The sequence below is a fragment of the Heterodontus francisci genome, chromosome 34 (assembly GCF_036365525.1).
Source record: "Heterodontus francisci isolate sHetFra1 chromosome 34, sHetFra1.hap1, whole genome shotgun sequence".
In the NCBI taxonomy this organism is placed as follows: domain Eukaryota; kingdom Metazoa; phylum Chordata; class Chondrichthyes; order Heterodontiformes; family Heterodontidae; genus Heterodontus; species Heterodontus francisci.
Window position 1 is genome coordinate 13,613,850 of NC_090404.1, and position 19,172 is coordinate 13,633,021.

Below are 19,172 nucleotides of genomic sequence, written 5' to 3' on the forward strand. Positions count from 1 at the left end.
AATTTACACTTGTGTTGTACTGTGATAATTTCTCACGGTTTCTTTTTCTTGTTAAGGATTGTTTTTTTTTTCCTGCAGGATTTTCTATTCAGCTTTCGTCTGACCCACAGACAGGGTCTGGGACCGTGACCACACAACACAGCCGTATGGGCTGCTGCAGGATCTTAAACTCCACTATTGCTCCGGCTCTCGGCTGCTAGATTGGAATAACCTGAAACTAACCGAGTGTGCGCGCGCGCGCACACACACACACATATGTGTGTGTATGTGTATATGTGTGTATATATATAGTTTGTGTGTGTAGAAAGCACGTTATTATTAATATTTAAAAGTGGATTTGACAAGGATAGATTATCTTCGCAAGTTATGTTTTAGCATTTTATTTCCTGCTATTCAAAATGTAATTTCATATTATTCAATACATCTGACTAAGGCTCTAAATTTATTGTGCAAGACGATTTCGCTGTTTATATTACACTATGTCACGTCTTTGACTGTATTACACAAGACATCGTTTCAGTTATTACTGCACTCGACTACGGCTGTGTTTCTCTATTACACGAGATACTGTGTTATTTATTACTACATTGCACAATGTGTCAATTTTTATTGCATTAGATCCTGTCTCAGCTATTACTACACCGCGCCATGTATCTGATTATATTATCTCAGTTCTCATTACCCGACGACATAGAGCACTCCAGTAGAAAAATAATGATTATGATAAACTTCTACAAAGCACCAGTAGGCCTCAGCTGCAGTGTTGTGTCCAGTTGTGGAGACCACATTTTCAGAAGCACACCGAGGCCTTGGAGAGGGTTCAGAAAAGATTTTCTAAAATGGTACCAGGGATGAAAGATTTCAGTTACGTGGAGAAGCTGAGGTTACTCTACTGAGAGGAGAGAAGGTGAAAAGAAGATTTCATTGAGGGGTTCAAAATCATGAAGTGTTTTGATAGAATAAATAAACTGAAAATAGTTCCAGTGCCAGAAGGGTGGATGACCAGAGAGCACAGATTCAAGGTAAATAGCAAAGTAACCAAAGGCTACATATAAATGACTTGGATCTTGGAATATGGAGTAGAATCTCAAAATTTGCAGATGACCCCAACTTGTAGGTATGGCAAACAGTGAAGGTGATATTAACCGTCTACAACAGGATATGGATAGGCCAGAAAAGTGGGCAGATAAGTGGCAGATGGAATTTAAGGCTGACAAATGTGAGGTAATATATTTCGACAGAAGGAATAGGGAGAGGCAATATATAACTAAAGGCATAGTTTTAAAGTATGTGCAGGAACAGAGGGACCAGGAGGTGCGTGTGCATCGATCTTTGACAGTGGCAGGACATATTGAGAGTGAGGTTAGTAAAGCATATGGGATCTTGGTCTTCATAGACAGGGGCATTGAGTACAAAAGCAGATAAGTTATGCTGAACGTTTATAAAGCTCGGGTTCGGCGCCCACTGGAGTATTGCATCCAGTTCTGGTCACCACTCTTTTGGAATGATATGCGGGCCCTTGAGAGAGATTTATCAGAATGGTTCCAGGTATGAAGAAATTTAGTTACAAGGTTAGGTCATTCTCCTTAGAAAAAGAAGTTTGAGGAGAGATTTAATAGAAATGTAAAAGATTATGATAGACTTAGGTAAGTTAGACAAGGAACAACTGTTCACATTAACGAATGGTACAAGGACTGGGTGACACAGATTGCAGGTTTTGGATATCAGATGCAGGGGAAGAATTTTGTTACACAGTGGGTGGCAATGACCTGGAGCTTGTTGCCCACAAGCGTGGTGCAAGCGGAGACAAGAAGTGACTACAAAAGGAAATTTGGTGGCCACTTGAAGGAAATAAACTTGCAGGGCTACGAGGATTGAGCAGGGGAGTGGGACTGACTGAAGCTCTGTGGAGAGCCGTCATGAATTCGATGGGTCGAATGGCCTCGTTCTGTGCCGTAAATGACTCCATAACTCTATGACACTAGGTGATATGAGGGAGAAGATAAATGACAGAGAGAATTGTTATGATCTAGAATGCACTGCCTGAAAGGGTCGTTGAAGCAGATTTAATAGTAATTTTTAGAAAGGAATTTAATGAATATTTCAAATGAATAAAAATTGCAGGGCTCTGAGGAAATAGCAGGGAGTAGTGGAATAATTAGATAGTTCTCTCAAAGAGCTGGTACAGTCCTGAAGGGCTGAATGGCCTCCTTCTCAGCTTTATCATTCCAGGAGTGTAAGATTTACTGGCTCAATCCAACACACCTTTTTTGTACACCTATTGTTATGAAACAAAATGCACGAAAGAAAAAGTTGCATTTCTATAGAGACTTTCACGACCACAGGACGTCTCAAAGGCTTTGCAGCCAATGGACTACTTGTGAATTAAGAGCAGGCCAGCTGGCCCCGCCACAAATAGCAATGCGATAATAACCAGATACTCTGCGTCAGTGTGACGTGAATTGAGGAATAAACGTTGACCAGGATACTGGCAAGAACTCCCCCGAACTGGTTCGAAGTAATACCATGGGATCCTTGATACACGAACGAGCAGACTCCGCCTCGGTTTTATGTTCCATCAGAAAGACAGTATGTATTGCCGACTGTGCAGCACTCCATTAGAATGCCAATGTAATTTTTGCGCTTATGTCCGAGAAACTGGAGCCCGCAAACTCAGAGGAAAGAGTGCCAAACTTAGCCAAAACGAGCGGTCGAAAGTCGGTGCTAATTAAAATATAGACCAAGGATTAATAGGTAAATGGAACTCCAGGTATTTAGCAGTTCAACTTCCAATATAGATACAGTGTTAAAACAGACAGAGTCCGGGCCTCTCAGGTAGTCCCCCGTAATGTACGGTACGGCCGGTAGTACAGAAATAAAAACAAGAAATGCTGGAAGAACTCAGCAGGTCTGGCAGCATCTGTGGAGAAAGAAGCAGAGTTAACGTTTCAGGTCAGTGACCCTTCATCAGAACTGGCAAAGGTTAGAAATGTAATAGGTTCTAAGCAAATAAAGTGGGGATGGAACAAGAGATAACAAAAGGCAAGATGTTGATAGGACGGGTAGTACTGAGTATGGGCGTGACCTGGAATCCAACACCGGATCAGCTCTGCCAATCTGGAAACTACACTGCATCATTCAACCATTTAGTAGGTAACCCAGAACTGTAAAATTATCCAAAAGCTGTATGGACAAAGTCGGTCGTTTTCTGCATAAGAAACTTCAGTAGACTGTGAATCGTTAAAGAATTGGTGATCATTAACAGATTGAGAAACATCATTGGTGAGAGGATTGGGAATCATTGGTACATCGAGAAACATCAATCGGTTGCAAGTTATCAATTGTTTGAGCAAGTTGGTGGTTGTGGATCTATCAATAGATTGGGAACTATCATTGGATTGAGAATCAACCTCTGTTTGGGAAACATGATCACGAACAAAAATTTTGAAAAAGATAATTTATTTTGAAGATGATACCTCCCGCTTGTATAAGAGTAAAATAACCTATTGATCCGGAAATGTCTCCCCGCCTGTCTGTTTCTGTTAATTGGAACAGAGACAGTTTGCTACTCCTACTGGTGGGGTACCGAGCGGGAATGGGAACTATGCACAAACCAGATTAATAATCCTAGTTTATGGGAGGCAGCCTTTTTGCAAGGGGGAGGGGTCAATCAGGAATCCATCAACTCGGCGCCATTCCCCTATAAACACATCACCAATTATACCTCAATATTAATATTACATTCTTCAGCACTTTGGAAGGGTTTCAAGGTATAGATTCAGAGCAGGAATTTGTGGTGAAAAGTAATTACTGAATATTGACTTTCTAGCATTTTACTGGAGGCTTTACATGCATACAGCAGTTTTCCCCGAAACTAAACAAGTCTAACACCGAAGTGCAACTGGATGAAAATCAGGATTCTGCATTAACCTCATGCCATAGAGCACAGGTCTGAGAATCATGTTCAAAATTGTGATTGAAATCACTATATTCAGCAACGTCACCGACTGAGCTCTGTCCGGCTGATACACCATGTCCACTCTAACCATATGTCTCCATCCTGCTCCTATTTCATCTGTTCTTATAGTTTTGATCTACAAGGGAATCAAGGATTATGGGGGGCCGGCAGGAAAGTGAAGCTAAGGCCACAATCAGCCCAGCATGGTTTTCTTAAAAGGTTCGAGGAGCCGAATGGCTTACTCCTGCTCCTATTTCTTATGTTCTTATCACAACGACCCTGTACCATCAACCTGAGTAAATCTTACTGAAGTCATTAGCTGAACTCGTGAGCAATTAATTCAGTGCATGAATGTTCTGAATGGAGAGGCTCTGGGGAATGTGGTTAAAGGAGTTAAGGACATTTGAATTTGCGACCACAATGTGCAATACCTACAGGATATATTTCACTTTGGCAATGACTTACAATGAATGTATGGCGGTACAGAATCACAGAAACGTTGCAGTGCAGAAGGAGGCCATTCGGCCCATCGCGTCCGGACTGGATCTCCAAAAGAGCAACTCAGTTCCATTCTGCGCCTTCTCCCCGTAACCCTGAACATTCTGCCTTTTCATATAACTGTCTATTTCCCTTTTTACTGCTTCAATTGAACCTGCCTCCACCACGTTCTCAGGCAGCGCATTCCAGACCTTAACCACTCGCTGCGTGACATTTTTTTTCCTCATGTCGCTTTTGCTTCCCTTACCCATTACTTCAAATCTGTGCCCTCTCGTTCTCGTTCACATAGGTACACAATTGAAAAAATAAAATTGACTTCAGTGTTGTTGCTGGGTAGATTTGTTTCTGAATAGGCCTCATTGACAATGTTTTAAAGCAGGCTTGCAGACAAGCGGTCAGTCGTGAGGAAACAGATCTTTGATTTACTGCACAGAACTCCAGATGCTTCCTGTAAATGACATTCAGTACTCGAGCTTCCCCGACGACAGTCGGCTGGGTTGCTGCCACATACAGTGTGGGGGCAAAATAGCGTGAATATGAATGGACAAAGATGGGATTTAACTATTTAAACATGAACTTATTCAGCAGCGCTCTTACAAAACAAACAAAAAAAAAATACAGCATCACATCTAAAGAATGATCTTCGGTAAAGTCAGTGATAAAATGGGGTCGCAAAATAATAAATTGACCCACGTGACAATTAAATATAATTCTAGGTAATTAAGACTATTTATTTCGTACTGCATGAAGTTGTAGAGAGAGGTTTTAATGACCCGTGGACACCGTATTGAGAAAAGTGGGAATCACAAAGTAAATAAATACATAGGTGGGATTGCATTGAACCCGCTGCATTTCCTTGACTTTTCTCACAGAACTGTGAATCACATTCAAACTAAAGAATCCTTTATTAGTGCTAACAGCTGCGTACTGTACAGTTTAATTTATGATGGTTTGGGCTGCATATTCAGCCCTCTCATAGACAGGATACCAATGGATAGAGAAATGCCCAGTTTGTGATCCGTTTCCACAGCAGATAAAGCGTTTGTTTTTGTGATATTCTGTAGCATAAACGTTAAGTCCTGATACATTGTGTTCCTGATACCAGTGTATGTTAAACTGTTTGTCGCTATTAAAGTTAGCTGCAATGATCTGGGTGCCGAGGGTAGATTTGCCGATCACTGCATCGGTTCTGATTCACTAACTTCTATTTTTCAAAAGCTGATATGAATTATATGTGTCACTCCTTAATGATCAGGCAAGCGGACTTCTATCAGGTAATTTTCAAAGGAATGGCTGCGGGTCACAGAGTCAGGAGCAGCTGGAGAAATACAGAGAGAGAGAGAGAGAGAGAGAGACATGTGTAATGTGAGGCGTTTTTATTCACTCTGGTCCTAAATCGTGTAACTGCAGCCATTCACACTGCAAATCGAAACACTAATGTACCGCAGTTAGTTGCATAAATTGAGCACAATTCAAATTAGTGGGCATCCTTCACTGGTATAGATTGAAGGGATAGATAACGGGAGATGGATTAACATACATTAGCAGTCACTTTATACTCTGGTGACGTAATTTCATCTTAGAGATTCACATGCCCTTATGAAGAGTTGAGGAAATAAAGAGATTTAATCACAGTCCACAATGCAATTATTATTCCGGAACATATTCTGAACTGCAATATCTCCATTTACTACCAAGCAACATATTGCATTGAAACTATATTGCCAACTAACTAACCCTGGATATAGATAAAATGCTCACATGCAATAATATCCCAGTGTAATGATATGACTCCATTCTGTTGATGATGTGGAAGATGGGACGTGGATCCAGTCACCGCCTCTATCAGGGAATCAATAGGCGGCGCCTAATAACCTCGCCCCCTTCTGCCGGGTATTTAAATACCGGTCACTGGGACCGCAATACAACAGTCCGGGAGCGGGTCTGCTCAGTGAGTTCTTGCCAGAACCATTTTCCCCGAATTGCCAGAAGGATGAGGTCGGCGATTTCTCTCAGTCCGTTGCTGGTTTTCTTATCCCGTGAGTAGTTTTTGCTAGCCTTGTCTCTCACTGTTACTGTCTCAGTGTTAGTCTCTCTCTGGAATGTTACAGAGTCAGGAATCATTTCACCAGGATTAATCCTCGGGGTTTTTGATATTTTTTTTACAGGTGTCCAGTCGGATATCGTGTTGACTCAGCCAGCGGCAGAGACCGGGAAACCCGGAGGCTCCCTGAGACTGACCTGTAAAACCAGCGGGTTCAATCTTGGCGGCGACTGGATGAACTGGGTCCGACAGGTTCCCGGGCAGGGGCTGGAGTGGCTGCTTGAGTACCTCAGTTCATCAAGTAATAACTACGCCCCAGGGGTTAAGGATCGATTTACTGCGTCCAAAGACACTTCAAACAACATCTTCGCTTTGGACATGAAGAACTTGAAGACCGAAGACACCGCCATCTATTACTGTGCAAGGTACAGCAGTGTGTCCCGGGATGGCACAGCAGTTACTGTCAATACAAAAAAAAACCCTCGGCACTAACTGATGAATCGAGGTCAGTGCTCGTTTTACAATCCAACTGTATATACAGTGAAGCATTATTTGTGTCCAACATTGTCCACCTAGCACGGTTTATGATGGATATACTAATAAATATTCATTCATCAGTTGATGATTTCAATAATTGCTGACATGTTACTGTGTGAAATATAAAACATCAGGGAAATTTATAAAGAGTAAAACGAATCATTAACGCAGTTATAATTCTATGAAGAATCATGATGATTTTATCTTGGCTCTGGGGTGTGGATATTTAAAATAAAGATAGATTTCTCTCTATTCTGTGCAGAGCCAGTTATTGTGTGACCCAGCCCAGGGAATGTAACACTGTGACTGTCTTGACTACTGGGGACAAGGGACCATGGTGACGGTGACTGCAGGTAAGAAACAGGCACTTATTCAGTAACTGATTTATTTGTGTTTTTATTTTATATTTCTGTTTATTTTAATGATACATTCGTTCACTGGAATGTGGATTCGGTAGATTCTGTATTGAGATTTGTTGCAATGTTTCATGTGATTCTGCTGCAAAGGGATGAAGGAATTTAATGGTTTCTTCACAATCGGTTCTGTTGAGGGATTCAGCTCCAGATTGATGTGATTTGGTATTTATTTGCTGATGAGACTGTGTGTCTGGGCTACTTTAAATATCTAACTGTTGTTCAACTTTTTGACGTTTCTACAATGTTTAATCTCGGTGACATCTAGTTGCTACAGGTTTTCTGATCTAATACAAACAATAAGTGTTTAAATATGTTTGAAATAAGATTATAGTTAGAAAGCTTCAGTGTTCGAAAATAGCCTTACGATATTTTGATCTATTTTTATTTGTGGCAATTAAATTGCCATCTATCAATCTACTGCTCACGAATGCTCATATGTAATACAATAAATTTTGCTGTTAATAATAACTACATAAATAACAAATTTGCAGCTTTGGTCAGATATGCATCAATCTAACCTCACTTATTATAATGCAGTGGTATCAGCCAATATTAATGAAATATGCTATTGTATCAATATTAATTTATTAAACATGCTGTTTGGACTAACAGTTCTGCTGCCATTATTTTATATTTCTGGTAAGTCAGACACAGGCGGGCTCGGTGGATTCTGCATTGAGTTTTTTTTGCAATGTTACATTTGATTCTGCTGAAAGTACTTGTAGAATTAAGCTGCTTCTCCATGAAACGTACTGAAGCAGTACAGTGATGTATTTGGTGTTTATCTGCTGTGGAGAGTGTGTGTCTATGTCACTTCGAATAAGTAAAATTTGTGAAACTGGCGTTTCTGCATTGTTTAATCTCGGTGACATCGAGTGGCTTCAGGTTTTCTGATCGAATGGAAACATTCTACGTGTTTAAAGACAGAAAACTGGCAGGTTTCAGAAATGAGGAAAATATTTATAGATATTTCAAGGCATTTTTTAAATTGAAGTGATAATTGCAGATTAAACTATTCAGCCATGGTTGTGACACTCATTCAGTACGTGAAATGCTACTGCAATTATAAACTGCACAATTAGCAAGTTTGCAAATTGGAGAGTAAAGTTAATGTAATTCAAACAATTATAATGCGAGAATACCTCCTCATACAAACCAAATATGCTTTAATATTAACATAGGTTCATTATTCATTAATCACCTTTCACAATTCTGGTATGTCGTGCGCACAAAATTTTATAGGCTGGAAACAATTTTTAATTATGCTTGAAATGATTTCAATAAGAGTGTACTTATTCCAGTGTTCTGTTCAGTTTGAGCGCTTTAAAATTAATTATTATGTCCCTGATTAAAACAGATGAATGACAGCTTGTATTTACTTATAACTTAAATAGGAGTTGTAAATTGCAGTTTTTCAGTGCAATATATCTGTCTGGTTATTACATTTTTTGCGTGCAGCCCAAACCATGTTCTTCCTTCAATGTCAATAGTTGTTGGTTGCGAGATAATTATCACTAATCTAATATTAACCATTTTCCTGAGACAAGAAGTCGCTGGCAGTCAAATAATTGTTCATGTGATTTTATTTAAATTGAAGAAACTTGCAGACAGCGTAAGGCTAAAGACAAACGAATAACACGTTGACATTCAAGCAAATTCATTTAATTTCAAATGGTTAATGTTAGTGTTGAATTCAATAACAGCATCCTTCTCTCATAGCTGTGCTGCACATAGGACAGAATAATAGACAAAGAACAGATTATACCCGAGAGTTATGCTTGATTCTTATAAAATACTAAATTGATAGACAAAACCTCGGCTACATTTACTCATTAAATTTTAGTGTGGCAGATGATCTGAAAGAATTATTCTCGTTCATACAGCTTGTTCATATAGCTTGTTCATATATCTAGATACAGCTCTTGGTCTAAAGGGGTCAAAGGGTATGGGGCGAAAGCCGGAAAAGGCTACTGAGTTGGATGATCAGCCATGATCATCATGAATGGCGGAGCACGCTCGAAGGGCCGAATGGCATATTCCTGCCCCTGTTTTCTATGTTTCTATGTTTCACTTTTACAATGATCGTTTTGGAGCTTCTTTCAATAAAAACACAATATATTTAACAGTTAATTTACATGGATTGTGTGAATTACGGGAGTAAAGTATAAACACATTGTGTGATTAAATAGTGGCAGCACAGTTCCTGATTGCAAACTGCTCGGATGTTTTTGACTTTTTTTCTTACATAGTTAAGATTTATGACAACATTTAAACATGAGACTCCTGCTTTCACAAACAGGCGATGTTACAGCCCATGGCCAGTTAGTGAGATGTGATCCCGGCCAGGCTTGGAATTATTTAAAATATTCCACTCATAAATTCATCGTGTGAAATACTTGCTGAGAACAGACCGAGTTTATGATATGTCAATGCATTCAGATGCATGCGCAGTTCACAAGTTTGTAGATGGAAAGCAGGGAGGGAGTAGAAATTATTGTTCATTTTAAATTATTGAACTGTGATTTGATTTATGTAAAAGTAATATATTTGTCTGAATGTTTTCATCTATTAATATGATGTTTACTATTAAATATTGATTAAGTGTCATAATAATATAATTAAAACACCATTATTTCACAAGGTGCCAGGAAGAAACAGGTCTTGAATTAATATCAACTATTTTTTAAAAATACAGTATAAAATCAGCTAACATGCATATTAACCTAGAATATAACAGTGCTAATTCACTAAACATAAATGACCTCCCACAATTGAGTAACATAATTGCCAGGATTCTAATGAGTGCAAAATCTCACGGGTCGGGGAGAATTTTGAATTATGTCTAAAAATAATTTAAAGAACAATGTATTTTTTACTCAGCTGTTCTTAACTCGATAACGTGTCGCCGCAGATTTTAATGAATTAAGTTTGTGTATTGCTTCAATTATTATTTTTATGGGTAAAATTTAATTGTGAAATTGTATCTAACCAGTGGGTTTGCAAGGTAAATATCTCCTGATTTGCTAAATTCTTACTCTGTTATTGAGTTCCTGTTACAGACATCAAATTACCCTGAATATGAATTGTTTTGATTTACTCATTTTAAGGTAAACTATATCTTACATGTTTTTAAGACTGCAGACAGACAGGGAGAAACAGTTGGAAGTCGAAGGGAGTATTTGAAATGAATATAAATTCAATTGGAAGAGCTTACAGACTTGGAGTGGTCAGAATTTGACAATTGATAAATTAGAATCAAGCAGCTTCATTGAAATTGACAGATTGTGCAGATCTATCTGCTGAGAGCCCTATTGTTGCATCCTTTGTGCCTGTTCTGTTTCTGTGCACTTGTTCACTGTATCGGGACTAGATATCCTCCCGGCTGGTTGGGGTAAACCTGGTTCGTTCTCCTGTATTTTAAGGAGTAAAATTTGATCCATTTATTTAAGAAACTTGTATCTGTGAGAAATGTGGAACTTTGACTTTAAGTTTGATGAGACGCCTCAGCGATGAGATCAGTATTCCAGTCTGTGACAATCAGAAATAACAGTTCAGAGACATGAGAGACAGAATGTAAAAGGAGCTTTGGTCAGTTTGTAATCAGTAATGTACCTCCCTTGGGAGTGTTTGATTCGACGATGTAGAGGAAGCTTCACCGTATATTTAATCCATGCTGTAACTGTCCTGGGACCGTTTGATAAGGACAGTGTAGAGGGAGAAATTGCTCTGTATCTAAACCTGGATGTATTTTATAGGACAGTGCACAGGTGTACCTGATCCAGAGTGACAGTGCAGTGCAGAGGAGGCTTTCCACGGAATAAAGCACTTACAATATCTGACCTTACAGCTCATGATAGCGCCGTACAGGGGGGACCTTTACTTTACAACTTAACTGTCCTGTATCTGACCCGAGAAGGATTTTCCCGCAGTGTTCAAGGAACCTTAATCTGCATCTAACTCATAAGCTGCGCGTTCTCGACCCAGATATATGAAAATAAATTGTTCCATTGCCCAGATAAAACAACGCATATTAATTGATTTTACCATTCATTCAAGCCCAAGTTTTAATGAATTAATAATATTTAAACATGCTAATTATCAGATAATTATTAAATGAGATTGGCCTGATTTTTTTTAGCGCACTTTCAGAACAAACAGTTTCAGGAAGTGACTGTAACGTTCCAGAGAGCGGCGTTTGTTCTGATCTGATGGGAGGTTGGAAGTTCTTTTGACGATTTATATGGAGACGGTCGAGACTCCCTCTCCCAATAACCATCATGATAATCTCATGTTTAAACCAGTATTTCGTTCAAGTATTTTCAATAGGTAACAGGCAGTGATAAACTCTGGTGAGATACATACATTGGATTTGGACTGGATCACAGCTGAGAACACAAAGCCACTGAAGTCAGCTTGTGTGAAACTTTTGAAGTGATACAGTTAGTCTGCAATCAATGTCAATCACAATAAGCTTTAAGTCTCTGACAGTATCTGATTGACTCATTTGTATTAAATCCTTCAGATCCTCTTATTTCAAAAATCATCTTTCATAATAACAATCAATAAAATATATGTCACAGAGATGTTCAGATTTATGAAGCTTTTCCTCCCATTACATTTTGAAGAACTAATTCTGCTGAGTCGGGTAGAATCATAGAATCTTCTCGCACGGAATGTGGCCATTCAGCCCGTCACGTCTGTGTTATCTCTCAAAGAGCTCTCCAATTTAATCCTACAAGCCAGCTTTTACGACATAATCATGCAAATCAGTCTCCTTCGAGGACATGCCCGGTTGCCTTGTGCATTCCGGATGCACTTGCAGAGAGCCTGCACGGACACGATGGGTCGAATAGCCTCCTTTTGTGCTGTAGCCATTCTACGGTTCTATGAAAACAGCCTCTGTCTGGAAAGAAACCTCTTTCCGCAGTCATCACCCGCCCCACGTTCCACTTTGTTTGCCAATTATTTATTTTGTTACTGACCCACTTGACAGAGGAAATAGTTTGCCCTTATCAGCTCTATCAAAACATCCCATAATTTTGAGCATACCTGTTCGATAACCGCCTAAGGAGAACAATTCGGCTGGTATAATCTCTCTACATAACTGAATCCCCTCATCCCTGACATCATCCTGGTAAACCGCCTCTGCACTCTCCCCAACATCCTTCCTAAAGTGTGGTGGCCAGAATTGTACAAAAATATTCCAGCCTAATCAGTGATTTGTAAGGCTTTAATATGACGTGTTTCTTTTTTGTTATCAATATTCCATTTTACAAGACCAAGTATTCCATTCGCTTCCTTACCTGCCTTCAAAACATTATGAGTATGCACCCCAGGTTCCATTACTTTTTACACCCTTCAAATAGTACCATTTAGATTACATTAACTTTCTATGTTCTTCCTCAAAAGTGCAGCACTTCGCACTTATCCGCGTTAGATTGCATCTGCTCTGTCCCTGAACATTTCACCAGTCTGTCTATGTCCTCCTGAACCCTGTTACTATCCTGCTCACTATTTGTTTTGTATCATCCTCGAACTTCGAAATTCTACTCCCCACACCCAATTCCACGTCATTGTACATAACAAAAAAGGCAATGACCCTATGACCGACCCAAGGGGGATCACAATCCTGAATTTTTTCCAGTCAGAAAAGCATTGGTTCACCGTTACTCTCTGCTTCCTATACATTATCAAGTCACCACTATGCCTTTAATCCATACGCTTCTATTTTCCGAATGTTCTCTTTTGTGGTATGTTATCCAATGCCAGTTGAAAGCCCAGATGTCCAACTTTTGCGCCACCAACATCGACAATCTTTTTTTACATCATATTGATGAGTGAGCTTTCAATATCTGACCAATAAGCCCCAGGTGTTTGAATTGTCCACACAACCAAGTTAGAGTTGACCATGTCAGCAATAACACTTCAGGAATTTTTGTCCTTCCTTGCATGGAACCTACTGTATACATCACTCGATGTATAATGTGTAAGTGATGTCAATATCAGATATTTAGAGAAGAAACCTATCCTGATGGTCACATTAAGGTCGGTTTAACCAGCAGCAAGAGGTGACTGTAACGACACAGTCAGCAACACCAGTTCTCACTGGTGAGAGGTGGGAAGACACTTTGGAAAATTAACTGGACCATTTAAACAACATCGTTTCAAATGACCAATTTTAGGAATCGGGTTTAATTGAGTTGGAGGGAAAAGCAAACTCGGGAGAGATCCATTCAGGAGAACAAGATAGAACACAAATCACAATCCTCAAGTACTGAGAAGGAAAGCGATAGCCTAGAATCAATGCAGATTCATCTAAAACTTTAATTCCAAAAGCTAGGTTGTGTAAAAATTCCGCTTTGAAATCTGGGTACTAAATGGTTCAGTCAATATTTTAAAGGAGACTTCAACCATTTATTGCAAAAGTCCTTTATTGTTATGGGGACATAGAAGATTAAGATGAAGTCTGGTAGAGGTGTTTTGAATAATGAATGGTTTTATACTGAAATTCAGAAACCAATTTCCCCAAATCAGTGAGTTGGTCTGTCGAGAGCACTGATTTAAAATCAGCGTCAAAAGAATGAAGGAAGAGGGTATGGATCTACTTTTCTACACAGGGGGTTGTTAGGATCTGGGATTCTCCTAACAGAAAGAGGAGTGTCGGCAGAATCCATAAGAACTAGATAAAATGGAACTTTTGAAAAGAAGATTAGGGATTGGAAGGTCAGCAGGATTACTGGAATGACCTTTCACAGGCCTGATGGACCGAATGGCCTCATTCTCTGCTATCAATTCTATTATTTTATAATCCTGGTTCACCAACGACCCAAAGAAGCTCAAATGCCACTGTAGATTTTTATGGGAAATTAATGGAATTACTTTGCCTGGTATCAAGTTTCAAGCTTTAAGCTCATTTTATAAGCACCCATTGAGATGGCACTTTTTAACAGTAGTCGCTATTTTTGGGGGGTAGGGGTGGAGGGGTGAGGGAACCCAGCAGTCAATTTACAGAGAGCAAATTTCCAAAAACTGCAATTAATAAGTGCCAAGTATTTTATTTATTGACAAAGTGCTGTTGGCTTCGAAATAACTACTGGCAGGAATAGCGGGAAATCCCTACTTCCAGTTTAATCCAATGAAAGGGACTTTATTGAGATGACGTCAAAAGGCTCTTTTGTAATGTGACAGATCCGGAAAGAGAGGTGTGTTCCTGACCAGGGGATCGACAGGCGATGATCATCGAATGATGGAAGTGGTAGAAGCTCAAATGCGGATGAAGATTTTAATCGGAAAATATTGGAATCAGTTTCGAGCTAGTTTCAAATTCCGAGTTGTCTTGTAACTTAATGAACGTGAATCACAGAGTCTAACCTGTTCAATCTGCCATTCTTTCCCAGCGACACCGTCTCCCCCCAACTCTTTACGGTCTTTGCTCCTGTGAACAACCCAACACAGACGGCTCCGTGGCCTACGGCTGTTTGGCGATGGACTACATCCCCGAAATCACCACCGTTTCCTGGTAGAAAGATAATGAGCCGATCACCACTGGATTGAAGACTTACCCGTCAGTGCTGCACAAGAAGGGAACCTACACCCAGAGCAGCCAGTTAACCATCACCGAGTCAGAGGTGGGAAGCAGCAAAATCTACTGCGAGGTTCGACGTGGCGAGTCGGTCTGGAGCAAGGAAATGCCAGGTTGGTGTTGAGGAAACTGTGAAAAACAGAAAAGTTTTAATGATCTTGTATAGAGTTTTGGCTCTACCACATTTAGAGTACTGTGCACAGTTCTGATCCCTGGAAACTCCAGTTAGTGTCTGCTTGACAGCAAAGAACCTGTTAAAATGTAAGAACAGTTTGCTTTCGCTATTAATTTCTTCCAGAAATGTCTAACATGTTTTTCTTGAAGATTGTAAAGGTGACATGGTCCATCCAACTGTTATCCTCACCCAGAGTTCCAGTGAAGAAATCACAAGCAGAAGATTTGCAACTGTCGTGTGTTCAATCATCGATTTCCAACCAGAGTCAATAACCGTGAGTTGGTTGAAGGATGGACAACCCATGGATTCGGGCTTCGTCACCTCTCCCGCCTGTGAAGTGAACGGGAACTTCTCGGCAACCAGTCGGCTGACAGTCCCCGCCGGGGAATGGTTCACCAACACGGTCTATACCTGCCAGGTCTCCCATCAAGGGGTCACACAAAGCCAAAACATCACCGGATCTCAGGGTAAGAGAAGCAAACGGAGGAAGCTCCGGATCATTCTGTGTTCCAATGATAATCCAATTCAATAATTTATTGGAATTAGTACAAAGCACAGAATAATTTTCTAATTCGCCATCATGTAGTTTTTATGCTTCATTCCGCTGTGAGTGCTGAGTTCGGATAGCTCACGGTTCAACATGTCATCACATCACCAGAGAATGGTTCCCTTTGCTTTGATGGCATACAGTGAGTGAGGTGGCTTTGATATCTGGTGTATCCTGAGTTGTCTGATCATATTCTACTATTTTTCCTATGTCTCTATGACAACCCTCTGGTCAGATGACCCTCTAACTCCAGACTGACACATGAGTTCTCACTCAGGACAGATATTAGCAAACTGCCTTATACCGTTACTGCAAAACATTCTCCACCTCAAAAAGATTCCTTGGAACTGCATTTTCCCGACCTTTCACCCCTCCTCCGATTGGTTCCTACATATTTTCATCTCCCCAAATATCGTAACAAGGCGCCAGAAACTTAACTTTGTTTTCTGCTGGGCTAAAAATTCAGAGTTTCATTTGACATTCGTTTTGAGCCAGTGTGAATTCTATGTATAGCTCGTGTCCTTGGGTGACAGAGCCATTATATTCAGCGGAGATGTGATCTGGTGCAAGGATCGATAGACGGACGGAAATACGAACATACGAATTAGGAGCAGTAGTAGGCCACTCGGCCCCTCGAGCCTGCTCCGCCAGGGATTTCAGGAAGAAAGTTCTTTAGTGCGGAACATAATTTCTCCCGCAATTATTCGATTTTTTCGCCGGGGTACTTGCTTAAAAGCCCATTACAGGCTTCTTTGGGTGCAAATACACAGTAACTGTTATCGGATCTCCAGGAAGCTTTTTCAGGCTGTTGTCCTTCCAATAAACGATATTATTTAAGCAACAGCTGGAGGTTGATGTCTCGAAGTTGATTTATTCTCCTAGAGACAGTGAAGGCTGAATATTGGTGTCTGATTCTGAAGATGAATCTTTGTTTGACTTTCATTTCTGTTTTACAGTTCCTTGCTCCTGCAATGATTCAGTAATTAAACTACTGCCACCATCAATAGAACAGGTCTTACTGGACCTCCCTTCCCCTGTCAGCATTCCGAAGGGATCGTTCCCTCCGCGACACCCTGGTCCACTCCTCCATTACCCCCACCACCTCGTCCCCGTCCCAGGGCACCTTCCCTTGCAATCGCAGGAGGTGTAATACCTGCCCATTTACCTCCTCTCTCCTCACTATCCCAGGCCCCAAACACTCCTTTCAGGTGAAGCAGCGATTTACTTGTACTTCTTTCAATGTAGTATACTGTATTCGCTGCTCACAGTGTGGTCTCCTCTACATTGGGGAGACCAAGCGCAGACTGGGTGACCGCTTTGCGGAACATCTCCGCTCAGTCCGCAAGCAGGACCCTGAGCTTCCGGTTGCTTGCCATTTCAACACTCCCCCCTGCTGTCATGCTCACATCTCTGTCCTGGGATTGCTGCAGTGTTCCAGTGAACATCAACGCAAGCTCGAGGAACAGCATCTCATCTACCGATTAGGCAGACTACAGCCTGCCGGACTGAACATTGAGTTCAATAATTTCAGAGCATGACAGCCCCCCACTTTACTTTCATTTTTAGTCATTTTTAGTTATTTTTTCTTCCTTTTTTTTTGCATTCCTTTTTACATTTTTTGCATTTATTTCATTTCATCTTAGTTTGTTCAGTTTGCTTACCCACTGTTTTTTTCAGGTTGTTTTTCTTCAGGTTTGCACTTGCTGCTGTTCAATATTCAGTGTATTCACACCTAATCTGTACTAATGCTTTGTCTTTCAACACACCATTAACATATTGTTTGCCTTTGCTCCGTGACCTTTTGGTCAGCTATGTGGCCTGGTCCAATCTGCACCTTCTCCTTTGTTATCTCTTGCCCAACCCCCACCTCACTTGTTTATAATCTGTGACTTTTCTAATATTTGTCAGTTCCGAAGAAGGGTCACTGACCCGAAACGTTAACTCTGCTTCTCTTTCCACAGATGCTGCCAGACCTGCTGAGTGAATCCAGCATTTCTTGTTTTTGTTTCAGATTTCCAGCATCCGCAGTATTTTGCTTTTATCTTACTGGAGGCGACGGTGACCTTAACCTGCGTCGTGTCTAATGCTCCTTATGGAGTCAACGTGTCCTGGACCCAAGAAAAGAAGCCTTTGAAATCAGAGATTGCCGTCCAACCCGGAGAGGATCCCGATAGTGTGATCAGCACCGTAAACATCTCGACACAATCCTGGCTGAGTGGGAATGAGTTCTACTGCGTGGTGAGCCATCAGGATCTGCCGACTCCTCTCAGAGAGTCCATCCACAAGGAAGAAGGTGAGCGGAGAGATTGAAGCAATACGTGAGAGGTTGTGTCCATTTCTGGTGTTTGTGCAAGGCCCAATTCGTCCTATTAAGTGGTTGAATGGATTAGTCCGATAATGTAATTGTAATTCACTAACGCACCTCTCTGGAACCATAGGTGATGTATTTAAGGGGAAGCGAGATAAGTAGTTGAGGGAGAAAGGAATAGAAGGAGATGAAGTAAGGTGGGAGGAAGTTCGTGTGAAGCAGAAACACCAGCACAGGCTAGTTGGGCCGAATGGCCTGTTCCTGTGCTGTAAATTCGATGTAATTTTCCAGTCGAATTCTTTCCGTTCTCAGCAAGAAAGATTGCCCCCGCCTCTGCTCCGGGCTGGAAAACAGGACAGGCCCCAGAGGGGAAAAGAAAACCTTTAAACATTTCTCTCACATCCAGCCACCGGATTCATTGTCTCTGGAATTCTCCAGTTTATTGACATTTATTTTATTTTTTCTGCAGTTAAAGATCTGCGGGAACCGTCCGTGTCTATCCTCCTGCCCCCGGCAGAAGAAGTCTCCGCTCAGAGGTTCCTCTCCCTCACCTGCTTAGTGAGAGGTTTCTCCCCCCGAGAGATCTTCGTCAAGTGGACCGTCAATGACAAGTCGGTGAATTCCGGCAACTACAAGAACACCGAGGTGATGGCAGAGAACGACAATAGCTCCTACTTCATCTACAGCCTGTTATCCATTGCAGCGGAGGAGTGGGCCAGCGGCGCTTCTTACTCCTGTGTGGTGGGACATGAAGCGATCCCCTTGAAGATCATCAACAGAACAGTTAATAAATCCAGCGGTAAACCCAGTTTTGTGAACATTTCCCTTGCACTGTTGGACACTGTTAATTCATGTCAATGAGAATCTCTCGATTGCATTTCAATTCTTAAATAAAAACCAATAAAGACCTTTTCTTACAATCGCGATTTAAATACACAACGCTGAATTAAGTTTGCTTCCCACATTTGCTGAGGGTTGGTCTTTTCATCTAAAGCAGGATATTTGCAGTTCTCGGGTCTTGTAGAACCAGTGCTCCCAGCTCAGATACACCACAGGTTAGTGACGGAAGAAAGCAGATTCATTACAGGATTCCGTAGAGTAACTTCA

The 19,172-nt window shown here is 40.9% G+C and overlaps 1 pseudogene; it reads left to right on the plus strand.

The window, feature by feature from the left end:
• The first annotated feature begins 6,397 nt into the window (after positions 1 to 6,397).
• On the plus strand, positions 6,398 to 18,969 carry LOC137348510 (Ig heavy chain C region, secreted form-like; annotated as a pseudogene).
• Positions 18,970 to 19,172: the final 203 nt, after the last annotated feature.